The sequence below is a fragment of the Lissotriton vulgaris genome, chromosome 2_1, assembly GCF_964263255.1.
Source record: "Lissotriton vulgaris chromosome 2_1, aLisVul1.2, whole genome shotgun sequence".
Taxonomy (NCBI): domain Eukaryota; kingdom Metazoa; phylum Chordata; class Amphibia; order Caudata; family Salamandridae; genus Lissotriton; species Lissotriton vulgaris.
In genome coordinates this window covers 668969387-668985107 of record NC_141687.1, presented here as the reverse complement: position 1 = coordinate 668985107, position 15721 = coordinate 668969387, and the positions used below count along the sequence as shown (strand labels likewise).

The 15721-nt window shown below is 42.5% G+C and overlaps 1 pseudogene; it reads right to left on the bottom strand.

The window, feature by feature from the left end:
• Nucleotides 1-11650: 11650 nt before the first annotated feature.
• On the bottom strand, nucleotides 11651-13929 carry LOC147730951 (cytochrome P450 20A1 pseudogene; annotated as a pseudogene).
• Between the last annotated feature and the right edge of the window lie 1792 nt (nucleotides 13930-15721).

The following is a 15721-nucleotide window of genomic DNA, read 5'->3' as shown; positions in this document are numbered from 1 at the left end:
ACCACCATCATAGTAAGGCCCTAAATCTGATGGTAAAAATCATGAGCAGATAAAGGCACCAAAAGTATAGGGCTGCCTAGAGGACTTCCCTGAGAGTGAAATTCAAATTTTTCCGCCTACACCAACGACGTCGCTGGGAGTTTGCATAATGCCTATCTGAAGTCAAGTAGCCCTCTCCAGATACAGTATGCTTCCTTGCTCCATGGACGAAATTTTACTTCCAGACAAAACACTTAGGGGCTCATTACGATCGCGGACGGACTTGCGCCCGTCCGCGAGCCCTGAGTAGGAGGGAACGTCCGCATGGGCTGCGGAGTTCCCTCCTGTGCAATTAGGATGTGACCGCATCCTCTATTTGTAACATTGAGGCGGGTGCGGCTTCAAGCTGCACCCGCCGCAATGTTACAAATGCATACATTGCATTTGTATGCAAAAAGCGTCAGGCACTGCGCGGTGCCTGCCGATTTCTGCATTCAAATGCAGGGGGGTACCATGGGTACCCCCCATGTGCACCCCCCACCTTCCTTCACCCAGGGGGCCCGCTACGGGCCCCGAGGGGAAGATCCAGATGCTTTTCCTCGGCGGAGAAGCCGCCGCAGAAACCGGACCGGACTGAAACCAAGACCCACGAGCCATCCTAATGTGGCAGTGGGTCTTTGGTGGGTCCGCAGCGGTTTTCTCGCATCCTCCGGGCCAGCGGTGGCTTCCGCCGGCCCTGAGGATGCGGGAAAACAGCGATTGTAATGAGCCCGTAAGTACCCAGGTAAAACCTCGAAATGAGTGGAGCCTAGTTAGTGTATCCAACCCTCGCTCCATGGCGCTCGTCCTAAAACTTAGCCTAGGTCCTGGTCTACCGTGACCATTGACTAGCTTTGTGTTTTTCTGCCACTATTTTTATTTACATCTATAAAAAATCCTATCTTCAGTTAACCCTATTGACTTTTTGTCTTTTTGGTGTTCTCTTGCTCATTACATTATTCTCTATCTTCATACATTAGAGTGGGATTTTTATTGTGTTGTATTTTTAACTTTTTAACAGTTTTAGTATTATTAAAGGCTTTACACATTTTCCTAAGTTAAACCTGTCCGCTCTGTGCCATATGTTGAGATCACGTTTAAATTAAATAAACCTTTTACTAGGCCTAACAAGAAAATGCCTTTATTACTTGTGGTGGACCTCAATCCACTCCACTTCTTGCTGCCACAAGGAGAATGTTAAAGGTAAACAGTGCCAGTCTGCGGCCGCTCTGCTGTTCTGAGCCCTGCCAATGAACAAAATGTAATGGCTAGTACCAACCTACTTCCATAAATGCCTCAAACTTCCTCATGCCAAAGGTTTGATGTCTAGGAGTGAACACTGCTGGCTTCAAATAAGGTATGTGCCTGCTCACTCTGCTTGAGACACTCATGTTCGTGGACCTGCTGTTCTTTTCCTAAAGGCAGAGAATCATACCCTACTCTTCCTTCTTCCGCCTTAGATGTGCCACTTTGGCGTTTGTATGAAAAATGGCTGCTAATCTCCTCGCTCCATGACTCTTCGTTGATGGAGAGTATAATGGCTAAAAGCCTTGAGTGTATGTAGGGACATGTCAACATCCTTTACCTACTTTCTTCAATGATGCGGACAATGGCCTCATGAGACCATGGTGTCTTTTTGATAGGGCTCGCACTTCTGTGATGGAAGGATGGACTGTGCAAATGGATCGGTTCACTGCTAAGCCCCCCACCCAGTTTTAGGATAAAGAATTACTAGGCAGCTGCCTATAGCTCCAAGAACAAGAGAGCTATGATGCCCCCTCAAGCAACAAATGTAATCATACAGCCTGGGAAGGTAGTACCTAATATTTCACTTTGTCTACAGGTAGCAAAAAACACTAGCACCAACTCGAAGAAGAACATTTTCATTCCTTTTATGACCACATTTCATCAAAGTGAAGGTAGTGCCAATTAACTTTATTTTGTATGTTATTATTTTGTGCTGACTAGGTTTTTTCTAGGAAAGTTGCAACCATTATATGCATCTGCATCTTTCATTTCTGGACATTAAGTTCGATTCCCTAGATTATCAGATGCCGCTGGTACCTTGTGGTGTTGCTACATTCCACATTTGGAATGCGCCCTGCATCTTTATGAGATATGTTGAAATCCAGGGTTGTGGAAGTTCTGGGGACGACAGTTGGATTTTAGCTTTGCCGCGTTAAGTTGTACTCACTGTTCTGTACTGGCAGAGTTGCTAATAAAGGATGTTTTCATGAATACTGGAGTTGTACTTTACAAGTTGGCGACGAGCGGCAACTCTGAAAGAACCTACGCATATTATACAGTTGAGTTAAGGAGGAATAAGGAAAATTTAAGGAAGTAAAAGAAGAGGCGAATGTTTAAAAAAAAAAAAGAAGAAATACCTGGAGAAGTGAAGGTGAGCTTGGAGTGGATGAAACACGGTGACTGGCGGATGCAAGTAATTGTTTTAAAAAGCATTGAGGCCCAACTGTGAATGTCGCGCGACGAAGCATGAGAGGCCAGTGATGTAATTAACTTGGCAGATAAGAGAGGCTGAGGGAGCACGCAGCCAGTCTTGCGAGGAGAGATTGATTGGCGAGTGGCAGCCATCATTGTTTGGAAAGCTATCAGCATCTTGAAGGACCAGCGTGATGACCTCACACGTAAGGTGCAGCCATTTTGAGGAAGAAAATTCATAGAAAGAAGTGAAACGCACATTGGAAAGTGGGCAGTGCGTTTATGCTTGATGTCATGCCATGTCGCATGTTGCACATTTGGTATTTGTGAAGCGCACATCATTATTATCGGAAATACATACGCGGATCATGAGATTTGGAGTGCGTTCACTCACGGTGATGCGCACACCTGTGACAGTTATTGTCCTTCTGGTGAGCTATACATAATTACATCATTGTGGAAGAATTTTGGAGTGGGTTCACTCACGGTGATGCGCACACCTATGACAATTGTATTCTGAGTGTAAGCTTTACGATATTTGCTGACTGTGCGTCATTTGGTGGAAGAAATCTTGGAGGTCTTATCGAGCAGCAATTATAAAATATATTATTATGAAAATTCAAGTGAAGAATGTGTGCAGCACAGACATTCACGTTAATACCTACAATTAAATTTTTACCAGATCCTGGTGAGCCACGCATGAAGTAGCAAGAATGGAAAGACTACTTTATAAATTATATGGTTACTATTAACAATGAAAGTCTTACATCAGATTTTAAGAAAGGTATACTGTTACATTCTTTAGGTCCAGAGGGTATTAAACAGTATAACCAGATAGAAAAGAAAGTACAAGGCCAAGAAGAAACTGATGTTTACACTAATGCATTAAAAGACTTAGAAAAGTATTATGCACCAACAATTTGTATTGCTATAGATACATAAAGAAATATTCAGTAGAAAACAAGAACAAACTGAGACAATTGATGATTATTTGGCAAATTTTAAAAAAATGACTGTACAGTGTAGATTTGGTCTACTGCAAGAAGAAATAAAAAGGGATCAGGTCATTATGCTTACAAACAATAAAAGGGTGCAGTAAAGAATATGGGCCATTGTTGACGGCACTTTGAACTAAGTTCTAGCTGTTGTGAGAAAGGAAGAAGTTTCTTTGATATGCGAAAAAGCAGCCTTCGAGGATGGTAAAGAACGGGAAGAAGTATGTGTAGTAAATTCAAAGAAATATGGTAAAACAGTTAGTAAAAATTATATGGTTACTATTAACAATGAAAGTCTTACACCAGATATTAAGATAGATATACTGTTCCATTCTGTGGGTCCAGAGGGTATTAAACAGTATAACCAGATAGAAAAGAAAGTATGAGGCCAAGAAGAAACTGATGTCTACACTAATGCATTAGAAGACGTTGAAAAGTATTATGCACCAATAATTTGTGGTGCTATAGATAGATTAAAAAATATTCTGTAGTAAACAAGAACAAACTGAGACAATTGATGATTATTTGGCAAATGTAAAAAAATTACTGTACCTTGTAGATTTGGTCTACTGCAAGAAGAATTAAAAAGGGATCAGATCATTATGCTTACAAACAATAAAAGGGTGCAGGAAAGAATATGGGCCATGGGTGACGGCACTTTGAACTAAGTTCTAGCTGTTGTGAGAAAGGTAGAAGTTTCTTTGAGATGCGAAAGAGTAGCCTTAGAGGATGGTAAAGAACAGGAAGAAGTATGTGCCGTAAATTAAAAGAAATATGGTAAAACAGTTAGTAAAAAGGCGCTGAGTAATAAAACGCAAGATTACAAGGAGCAAAAGAAGTCAACTGTTCCATCTAGAATAGATGTCAGGAAAGATGGGCAAGGTGTTCAGAAAAGTTACAGATGTGGGAGTTATGAGCATTTGGCTAATAGTATGCTTTGTAGAGCAAGGGATCAGAAGTGTGAAGCTTCTGATCTGATTGGACAATTTGCAAGTGCTTGCAGAAGAAAGGATATCAGAACGAGAGTTAAGTGTTTGTCAGAGCGACACAACGAAAATTAGACTGATGAGGAACGTTCTGAAAAGGATGATGTTGTAATTATGGTTAAGGATGCAGTATTGAATGTTAAGAGTCAAGGAAGAAGTAAACCATCCTGTGAGTTATTTGTTGCTGGTGTACCTGTTGTGCTGGTGGTAGATTCAGGGTCACCTTACAATACAGTACATTTAGAAATGTGGAAGGAAAAAGTTGTGAATGCGATTAGAGAGGAACGTAAAGCTTGTGACTCAAACCTGAGAGTTTCACGTGGAAACCATACCCACGGTGGTGTGCAGGGATGTTTCTTTTGTTTTTAAGGGTCGAAGAGCTGAAGGGAGGATGTATGTTGAGGATTATGGGCCATGTGTTTTGGGTTGGAAGGATCAAAGAAGTTTGAACATCATTCTCAACCCAAATAGTAAAGAACAAGTTTTGGTGTTGAATGAAGGAGACGATTTAGGGGTAAAAATGTGTGAAGATTATAAGGAAGTATTTTCTGGAAAAATTGGTTTGCTTAAATGATTTAAGCACAAGATAATATTGAATGAGGGTGCAGTTCTAGTAAATTTTAAAGTGAGAAATGTTCGATTTATTGTAAAGTGTGAGTTGGAGAAAAAATTGAACAGGTTGGAGATGGCTGGAGTGAATGAGCAAATAGATCATCGGAATGGATGTCTCTAATAGTCCAACAGAAACATTGGATTATGTGTGGACTTGAGAGGTGTAAATAGAGACATACAAGTGGACAGATTTACGTTGTCAAAGATTAATGAACTTCTGACCAAAACAAAAGGAAAGAAGTAGTTCTCGACAGTGGACTTGTCATCAGCCTATCATCAAGTTCTGTTACATGAGCAAAGCAGGAAAATAACATCGTTCATAACTCCTTTTGGATGTTACCAATATGTCAGAATGCTGTTTGGATTGGCTTCAGCAGCCTCAGTTTTTCAAAGACTGATGAGGGAAGATCTGAAAGGTATTAGTGGGGTTCTGTACTTTCAAGATGATGTTTTGATAATGGGTGATAACAGACAAGTGCATGATCAGAGGTTAAAGGAAGTCATAGAAGTATTGAAAGCAGGAGGGTTAACAGCAGAATATGAAAAATTTGGTTTTGCACAGAACAGAGTAACATATTTGGGTCACGTGATTGGGAAGGATGGTATTTCTCCAAAGAAAGAACTTTTTGAAGCCGTTAGGGAGGCTCCGGAACAGAAGAATAAAGAAGCGCTTCTTTCATTTTTAGGCCTTGTGGAGTTTTACTCAAAGTTTGTAAAAACTTTGCAGAGAAGTCTTATGATTTGAGACAATTGCTTAAACAGAGGTGCAAATTTGTTTGGGGAGAAAAATGTGTGGAAGCTTTTGAGCGGTTAAAAAGTGAAATATGTAATGCAACTCCTATCAAAGATTTTGATCCTGATTTGCATAGTGTGCTTACGGTGGATGCAAGTGGAAAAGGTTTGGGAGCAGTGCTTACACAAATTGAGGATGGTATAAAGGAAGTTGTGATTGCTTTTGCATCAAGAAGTTTCACGCCTGCGGAGGAAGTGTATTCAGTGATTGAGAGGGAAACTCTTGGGTGTGTATGGGGCCTGGAACATTTCAGAGCATTTTTGTGGGGGAAAGAGTTTGATGTTATAACTGATCACAAGCCTTTGCTTACAATGGGTGGAAAGGTGAAAGCTTCAGCAAGAATTGCCAGACTTTCAATGAGATTACAGGATTAGAATTACAGGGTTAATTATGTGCCTGGAGTACAGAACAAGGTTGCTGATTGTTTGAGTCGTATTCCCTTACCTGTTAAGGAGGTACTGGGAAGTATTTGGGATGACTGTCAAATTGCATTGGTGGAAGAAGAAGGGATGAATTCTATTGAGAGGAAAGAGTGGATGGTTGAGTACGAGAAAGATGATTTGCTAAAAAAATTTGAAGTAGTGGATTTTGGAAGGTTGGGAGAGAAGGGGCAAGACATAGCTGAGGTGAGGTAGGAAATTAGTTGAGTGTGGACTCTGGGTTTGTGATGAGGGGTGGAAGAATTGTACCACCACTTGGTCTCAGGAATAAAGTTTTGGATCTATGTAATGAGGGACCTTTTGGAATAGTAAGGACTAAGAAAAGAGTTTCATATTGGTGACCGGGAATTGATCTTGAAGCGGAGAGAAGAGTAAGGTATTGTGGACAGTGCTGATTTGGATAAAAGTTTACATAGCTTGAGACCACAATTGATGCCCATGGAGTGTCCAGAAAAAGTTTGGGATATGTTGGCTGTGGATTTTGTAGGTCCCGTGCAGTCCAAATCTGGTAAGACTACATTTATCATTGAATTAGTGGACTATTTCAGTAAGGGGCTGGAGTTCGATATTGTTGAAAAGGCTGATGCGGACACTGTTGTGAAGTTTCTAGGAGAGGTGTTTTTGAAAGAGGGTTTACCTAAGAGGCTCCTTAGTGACAACGGAGCACATTTTATGGCATCCAAAGCGAAGCAGTTTTTGCAGTGAAATGGTCTACAGCGCGTTAAAACTTTGGTGTATCATCCAGCTGGAAATGGTACTTGAGCGTTTTATACGGGTAATTAAAGGAACAATACAAATTGCTTGTGAGAATAAGAGGAATTAGGAAGTGGAAGCTAAAAAGATGTTGTGGGGTTACCATTTGACGCCATCTCTCACAGGGTCCTGTCCTTTTGTCCTAATGCACGGAAGAGAGCCTTTTACCAAAGATAACATTGGATGGATGGACAGTACTAGACATGTGGAATGGTCACCTGAAGTTGTCAAGGGCAACATCATTAAAGCTCAGCAAGTGTACAAAAGGAACTATGATAAGAGGAATGCTACTAGGGAGGAGACATTAAGAGTATTCTGTAAAATTGAGTGATAATCGGGTGTGGCACATGAGTCGTATTGCTAAATGCAGAGGTTATGGAAAAGGAGAAAGAGGAGATGTTGGTGGTTCTCAAGTTTTGAATGATTGGTTGTAGGAAGATGAAGTGGATGAATAGATGGAGCAGGTGCAGGGTGAAGCGGCATGTGCACAGGAGGTGTTGGAGGGATTTGTGGTTGATCAGGAGTGTGTGGACATTGGTACTAAGAGGTTGGGTAGAATGGGCAGAGTAATTTGCTCTCCTTACAAGCCTAAAGATTTTGTGCTGTGCTAGCCTTAAGTTATCATTTTATGTATATTATTAGTTGTATTGTATATAATTGTTTTGGATTTCTTTCATTTGTTTCTCACTGTATGCACGAGCGGGATGTGTGGTGTTGCTGCATTCCACATTTGGAATGCATCTTGCATCTTTATGAGGTATGTTGGAATCCAGGGTTGTGGGAGTTCTGGGGACGACAGTTGGATTTTAGCTTTGCCATGTTAAGTTTTACTTACTGTCCTGTACTAGCAGAGTTGCTAATACATTTTAAATAAATTTAAATTTAAAATACTTGTAGAGTGCTGCTGTCACCTGGCAGGTATCCTGGCGCTGAGAGCTTACTCCTGAGATGGAGGAGATGGGAGGCTGTTTCGGGATTAGACGTAGACTGGATTAGGGGAAGAACCAAGTTTTAATTCGCTTCCTGAATGGCAGGAGTTGTGAAATTTGGCGAATATCGACCGGCAGACTGTTCCAAAGCTTGGCGGCGGCCACTCTGAAGGATCTTCCCCCGGTCCTTACCTTGTTAAATCTGGGTACCGACACAAGGCAGGCTGTGGCGGATCGTAGAGTTCTGGTGGGGGTGTACCAAGAGAACATTTTTTGTAGGGGTCTGGGGCCCATTCCGTGAAGTGCCTTAAAGACCAGGCATAGTGCTTTAAATGCTATTCGTTGCTTTAAAGGGAGCCAATGTAGCTCGGCTAAGGCTGCAGTGGCCGAGGATCTCCTGGTCCAACCAAGGACCAGTTTGGCTGCAGCCGACTGGACTCTTTGGAGTCTGTCCATTAGAACAGCAGGGGACTCGAGCAGAAGAGCATTACAATAGTCAAGGCGACTAAGGATAGTGCACCTGACTATCAGTGCTCGGGCCTGGGCAGGACAGGACATTTTCATGAATACTGGAGTTGTCCTTTACACTACTTATGAATCATGATAAAGTTGCAGACATCACACCTGTGCAGTCCCGAAACTGGGCACACCATTTCTAAACTCATTTCTGTTAACATGAGATGCGCGGGGTATTACATTATCATTTCGACAAATGTGTGCATAGACAAAAAGACAGCCCTTGCATGCTGTTGGAATACATAAGCATTTCATTGCACCAATACATACAATTTGGTAGCCTTGCTCTGAAGTACAGTTAGCTCCCAGAGAGCTTTGCTTCTAGTCAAACCCAAACCTGTTGTTGGTAAAAACCAGACTGACCATTTATGTCACGTAAGACACCACTGCTGAACGCTTTTTCTCTCAGACTATATTTCCTTCAACATTAGGTATTCCTGTCTTCTATCTTTCACAGAATTCTTCACTACCTACCAATATCCTTTGGGCACTATTTGGAATGCGGCGTCAGCATGCTGATTTGTTAAGGTAAAATGACATTGAGTTAAATCCTCCTACGAGGTGTCCCTTGCCAGCTAATCCACTCATGCTGGCCCCAGAGCCTAACAAGCTGTGATCGCAAAGCGACGACTCCCTTCCAAGAGGTGCTACATGGTGAACAATGGAGAGTGGTTACTCACTCTGCTGCACCAGTGATGGGGCTTGGATGTTGCTGCCAAGAACCTACAGCCAGGTGGTGGCACTGGGACTGGTAACCAGCTCTGGCCTTCCATTCCGTGGCTCTCGCCACAAGAGGAGGATGTGGGTCTCAGCCATCATGGTTTCTCTTTCATCTGGAAGTTGTGAGGCAGTAGATCTGGGCAATGTGACTCCTACGATCTTGGATCACAGTTTCCGACAATGTAGGCCAGCAGTTGAGTTCCTGGCAGGCCACACAGTCTTCAGGAAATGGGTGAAAAGGCCCAGCTAAGGGTAGACTTGATGTCGTGGATGACACACTGTCACCGCTGCACTTACTTTGGCATGGTTTTCCACTACCCCAGCCTACCCCTACAGCACGGAGACACATAAGAATTTGGAATCCTATAGGAACCTGCAATGGCAATAGTTATTTCTCCTCACAGATTTCATGATCTGAGTTTCATGAAGCTTCTCCTTGATGCTCAAGTGCATGCATATATTTCAGTGAGATCTGGTCAGCCATCTTAGGCGTGATTCCCCCTTGCAACAATAGACAGCGGTTTATAAAATATAAGGAAGTATCTTCCAAAAAGCTAAACAGCCACAAATCAACACGTGTTAAGATCCATATCAGGTTACTAGCAATTCGAACTGCAGCTTAACTATTTTCTGAATACATAATAAGTGTCCTCCTGTATAAAACAATTTTTATATAAAGTGCTTGGTCACCGTTCTCGGTCTAGTTTGTGCCCAAAAAAACCCTCCAAATAATTAAATAAATGAAGACTAAGGACCAACACCTAGATCAAATAATTGTGCTTATGGAAATTCTTAATCATATTCAGGTTGTTTCACCTTCACAGTGAGTGTTTAAAGGACAACTGAGGCAAGCTAATAATTAATAATAACATTTCAAAGGGCAGTGGGAGTACTCAGCTGAGGAAATGTCTTGTTTGTCTTCTTCTCATCTTGCAGAAGAGCCTTATCTGAAGTCTGTATGCATTGTACCATCTCTAGCCACTAGTGACTGTGCTAAATGTATCTTCTCTGCATGTGTTAAAACCAGGATGCCCTACAAGCTTTCATGGTATACCTGCAGACTCTTTCTGAGTACGAATTCAGCTGTAAGCCTTTCACTCCTAGAAAATCAATACTTAGTGCCAGAGTGTAAGGCCTGACTTGCCTAGGGTGGTCTTCCCCCCACATCTGTTTCTGTTTTCCTTCATTTTACTGACCTTGTTTTTGCTGGTACTAGGAATTTGTGCACTTTAGCACTGCAAAACAGTGCTAAAGTGTTTGTGTTCTCTCTCCTAAACATGGTACTATTGATTCATCCCCAATTGACATTTAATTTACCTCTAAATTAAATGCTTCTAATGGGCCTGCATCACTCCCTGTGCCACCCACTAAAGTAGCCCTTTAACCATGTCTCAGGCCTGCCACTGCAGAGCCTGTGTGTGCAGTGCAACCTGCCATGTCAACCTGGCAAAACAACCATTTCCCAGGCCTACACCATCCATTTGTATACATAAAGACATCAGACCTCCAAAACGATTCATGCCAACCGTTGGTACATTAGTAACTGACAGTCACTAGCTGACAAAGAAGAAACAGACAAAAGGCAATGGCTGATCTATGCTGAATTGATTTAGAAACTTAAAGATTGCCGCTGCTTCTAATACTTAGCAGCGGTCTAGTCAGGCACCCCAGGATGTAGCGGCATGGATTACCAAATTTAGCAGCACAAATATGAAAATATAGCGCCATTTTTGCGTTACTTTATTTTACTCATAATCATTCAGTCTCAGCCTTAAATCAATGGAAACTGTTTTAGCAGAGTATTCCGCTTTGTAATAGGCAACCTGGGACATGGAACAGAGGAAGCAGCCCATAGGTGAAGGCTGTTATCCCTTGGAAATGCAATCCTCCATTTGCTTATAGTTGTTGTATGTACTTTATTCGATAAAAAGTTATCATAAAACAATGTACGATCGAAATTAATCATTTAAATAATACATTATTCCATACAACCGCAATAAATACACATCTAAGAATTCACATTAAAAATATGTACGATAAAACAATAAAAACATATGAAGTATAGACAGTAAAAACAACAGAGCCTAAAAGGTAAGCCTAGCTTTTGCTGTCCCTTAGCAGCTTGGTTCGTGTCAGCCAAGCGCTGCCCAGGAACTTGGCTACCCCGCAAATCATACTAAGGGAGGTAATGTCAGTTTTTAAAATACGTAACACCTCCCTATAGTTTTTGGATTCCAGATTGTTACAGACGGGTTTCAGCCATTTTCTTCTCGCAGGCCTATAGGCTGGGCAGGCAAAAAGAAAATGGGGAATGGACTCAGAGGGGGCTGCACAGCCAGGGCAAGAAGACGTAAAGGTGTACTGTTTCCAGCCTACTGTAAATTCACTAAGCGGGAGAATTCCAAACCTCAACTTCAGGTAGAGCGTCCTATCTCTTGGAAATTGAATAAAGTCGAGAAGGGGTTCCAATTTTTGGACAGGCTTATGGTCCAGGAACTGCTCTGTAAGAATTCCCCGGTTAGAGTTGAGAGCCTCTTCCGCTTGAACCCATTCCCAATAGGCTGTCTTTATCTTTTGTTTAAGTGGTGGAGTCTGGCTAGCCCACGCCTCCCAAGCCCAATGTCTAATACAAGTTGTCTAAGTTTGCAAATCCATTTGATCTCGTTGCCTGTATCCAATTTAATAAGTTCGCTAAGGGCAGCAGCATAGTTTGCCAATTCAGGGGTCCTTCTTAAGCGAACCCAAAATAATAAGGGCCGAAGCCTTGCAATGTCTTTGCTTTTAGTGTAAAAGGGGATAAAAGTTTGATATTTATTGCGGTTAGAGTTGTACTCTGTCAATTTCATTTGTCTATTTGTGACCCAGGAAGAAGAGATTGCAGGTGGCAAAGCCCATCACCCGAACTGCTGGCCACCATCTTTTTCCCCATTGACTTTTCAAAGTAGAGCCCTGAGTGCTTCAGCACCCCACTTGGCATGAAGCAGTACTTTTCAAAATGTTGGCACTTGCTGGATGGAGCTGCTTGTTCTTAGCTTCTTTTGGAAACAGTAATCCACGCCTCTGCCTTGGCGATGTCACTAGTTCATATCGTGTCTCGATGACCTGCCCAGGCACTGGGTGTAAGCGCAGTTTTCTCACCAGCACGCTCAACAACACTGTCGCCACAACGTATGCAACCCTCAACTCAGGGCACTCCGGACCCCCCCATGAAGCCGAGCTAAGTAAGGCTTTTCCGGGCAGACTCATCGTCAAACCTATCAGGATCAAATCTGTAGGCTGAGGGCCAGGCTGTGCTGTCCTGAAGCACCACACCAATAGCATAAAGCACCAGGGTCTCTTTGGGAATGACATGCTGGTCAACTCTGCCTTCCAGGTCCTGAAGTCGTGCCGCAATGGGTGTCAGTCTAGCTGTCCATACTGTCTCACAGAGGACTTGCCTGCAATACCTGAGCTGCTCAACTTTCTCCAGTGTGATGGGGCCCTTGCCTAGTACTTGGGCCATCTCCTTGTAAAGCTTCTCCTGGGCGTCCTCCGATGTGGTGAGGAAACATAAAGCCCAAGTACATAAGTTAGCTGTGATAACACAACCTGCCAGTGAGAAGATCATGTTGTCCTCCAGCACCTGCTTGTCACTCAGGTTACCCTGAAGCAAGGAGTCCATGAAGATCTGTCGAGGGATGCTCTTACCGCGCCTTTCTCTTGCCAGCTTCTTCAGGACTGATTCCATCTCCATCAGGGCGTTCTCATACACCTTTTCCTTGTTGTGCTCTTGTCAAGTGACCCATCAAGGAAACGTTTCCCAATTTCCTCCCAGATAGCACAGTGGTTCTTGCGGAAGCGGATCAACTCCTGCTCACCCTCAAAGCTATTCCCCATAGCTGTCTGCGTCACTGACTTCATGGCATAGCCCAACATGTGCTGGCTGATGGACATGTGCTGAGATGCTGGAAAGGACAGCCATTTTGTTACCAGGTCTTCTGACAACTTCAAGATAATGCCAAAGTTGCATTGTAAATACCTGCTCAAGCCACTTTCATACAGCCTCCGATTTCGCAGGCACTTTTGTAAAAATCGTCTTGTGTGGTGTTTTTATGTTTTTTCAGGTTAGCTAGCATATTTCTATTGGATGTCTTAGCAAATTTATTTTGGATATGTCTTGATCTGTGGTGCATTGCCGGCTTCCAGCGCCAGGACTAGGGGGTCAGTAGGCTTGATCTGGGTAGGCACAGGGAGACTGAAGACCTGATCATTGATATTATTGAGCTGTATAATAAACGGTTCTCTTTCTTCATACTCCATTTTTTTTTTATAACAGGACACAATGTCTCTGTCCCATGACTGAAGTACTCTGGCATGTTTTTGTTGGCTGCACCAGTGTCTTTAATTTGATAAAGTCTTGTTAATTATCAGTGTTTTAATGCTTCACAAAGACTAAAAAGCCGAAGAAGGCTCTGGAAAATGTATTGTACAAACATGCACACTTCTTAAGAGGTGGTACCCCTCCAGAACTGAACATTGAAACAAAAAATACAAGTATAGCCGGGTTCTAGCTCTACTTCATGTCCACAATACCTGTGGAGGGAGGACTGGTAGGCAATTTTCACCCTACCTCATTTCCTAAAGGCTTCATGAACCTTAACATCATGAGACTGAGCCTCACTTTGTCTCAACTATCATTTATCTTTCACTTACCTCTCTCTCTTTCACCATCTTGTTTTCTGAGGCCATGGCCTATTTCCAGGGGTCTTGAAAGGATGACTATTCAGACTTCTGTTTGTAACACGCAATAATAGCCCTATTTTTATATGGCAATGCTCTTTATATTATTTACCAGTACTTTTAACATAAAATCAATCAAGCACAGCCCTCATAAATAGTATATGTTCACATTTCCATCACTCTACGTATTTATTCTACTTTATTTTAGTACAAATATGTCCACCCCTCAGATACATTTAGTGACCTTTTCTCAGAAAGGACCAAGACCATGCAGTGTGGATTCTTTTGTCACCTATGTTGGCAACAGGCAGCCATGGGCAAGTGGTGCTGTTTGCGCTTTCAAACGTGCAGAGTCATGTGGTATTTCAGCACATGAGCAATACAAGCACAAAAGCAGCAATCTTTGATTGGTGGGGCAGCTAAGGGCGCTTCTTTGAATACTTCCCCCTGCGTGGAGTTTCACTCCAAAACCTGAGGGACACAACTAGCAGCCTGCACCAACAGTGCTGAGGTGTAGCACTTGGGTGTGAGGCACTAGGCCACTGGTGCTCTCTAGAGCTACTCTCTATGGATTGAAGCAGCTAGTGAGAAGGAGATGCCCTACCCCTGGGCCTCGAAGCACAGGTTTTCACATTCTGGGCCCTATTTAGAGCGCAGTGGACTGGGTACTCCATCAATAATATGGTGGATTTATTGTAACAGTGCAATATTCTCACTACTTACAGATGACAGGACTTCTGTCACATATTGGCTGAATACATTATCTTCTAAACTTTAAATAAGACCCTTAGTTTAATGGGAACTGAGATTCATCCTACGGTTTCTGCAAAACTGGCCACATCACAATACAGAGGAGTGCAAAACAGCTAACACTGTGTTTAATTCAACTTTACTGATTGACGTTTCCCCTTTCTTCAGGGCAGCTTACTGGGGACACAGGCATAGCTATCAAAACTGCAGCAGGTGCAGTGGAACCGGGTGGTGTCCTAGTAGGATGGCCTGCGAAAATAGAATTTGCAGTATCCTATCTTAATACAGCAACCCTCAATTATTTCCGCATTGTAAATGGGAAAACCGACCTGTAGGTAAATTTAGTGTCAAATATAGTTCTCGTGTAATAGGAGCAATGTGCGTTTCAAAAGTCACCACAGCATCAAAGATGAATGCACCACACACTTTGACCATGTACATGAACTATATGTTGAAGATAATACCTGCTCACGCCACTTTCATACAGCCTCAGATTTTTCAGGCACTTTTGTAAAAATCGCGGGATTTCTACAAAAGTGCCAAATTCGCGGGCACTTTTGTAAAAATCGCTGCATTTTTACAAAAGTGCCGATTTTGCAGTAAACAGCAAAATCGTGGAGCAGGGCTCGACAAATCATAAAAAATGCTCTAGACCTGCAGGTCTAGTAAACTACAAAATCTCCTCGACCTAACTCAAATAAACCAGACCTCAAACTCTGAAAACTGAGCAAATGTGATGAGTTAACAAGATTTAAAAGTATTTTTATTGCTCATTTACTTTGTGAGCAATAAAGATGCTTTTAAATCTTACTATCTTGTCACATTTCCTCTGCTTTCAGAGGCAGAGGTCAAGTGTCAAGTTTGTATTCCTACTCGCCATAAAGGGCGAGCAGGACCTAAAAATAGCTCGTCCTTAATCAATCTCACTCTCAAATGCGAGCGGTCGAGTGAATTTTTCGAGCCCTGTGGAGGGTCTGTCTAGTCTTTTCTTCACTGGTGTACAGAGGTTAGTTGAAGCTCGCATTCTAAGACGAACGCGCACTTCACTGAA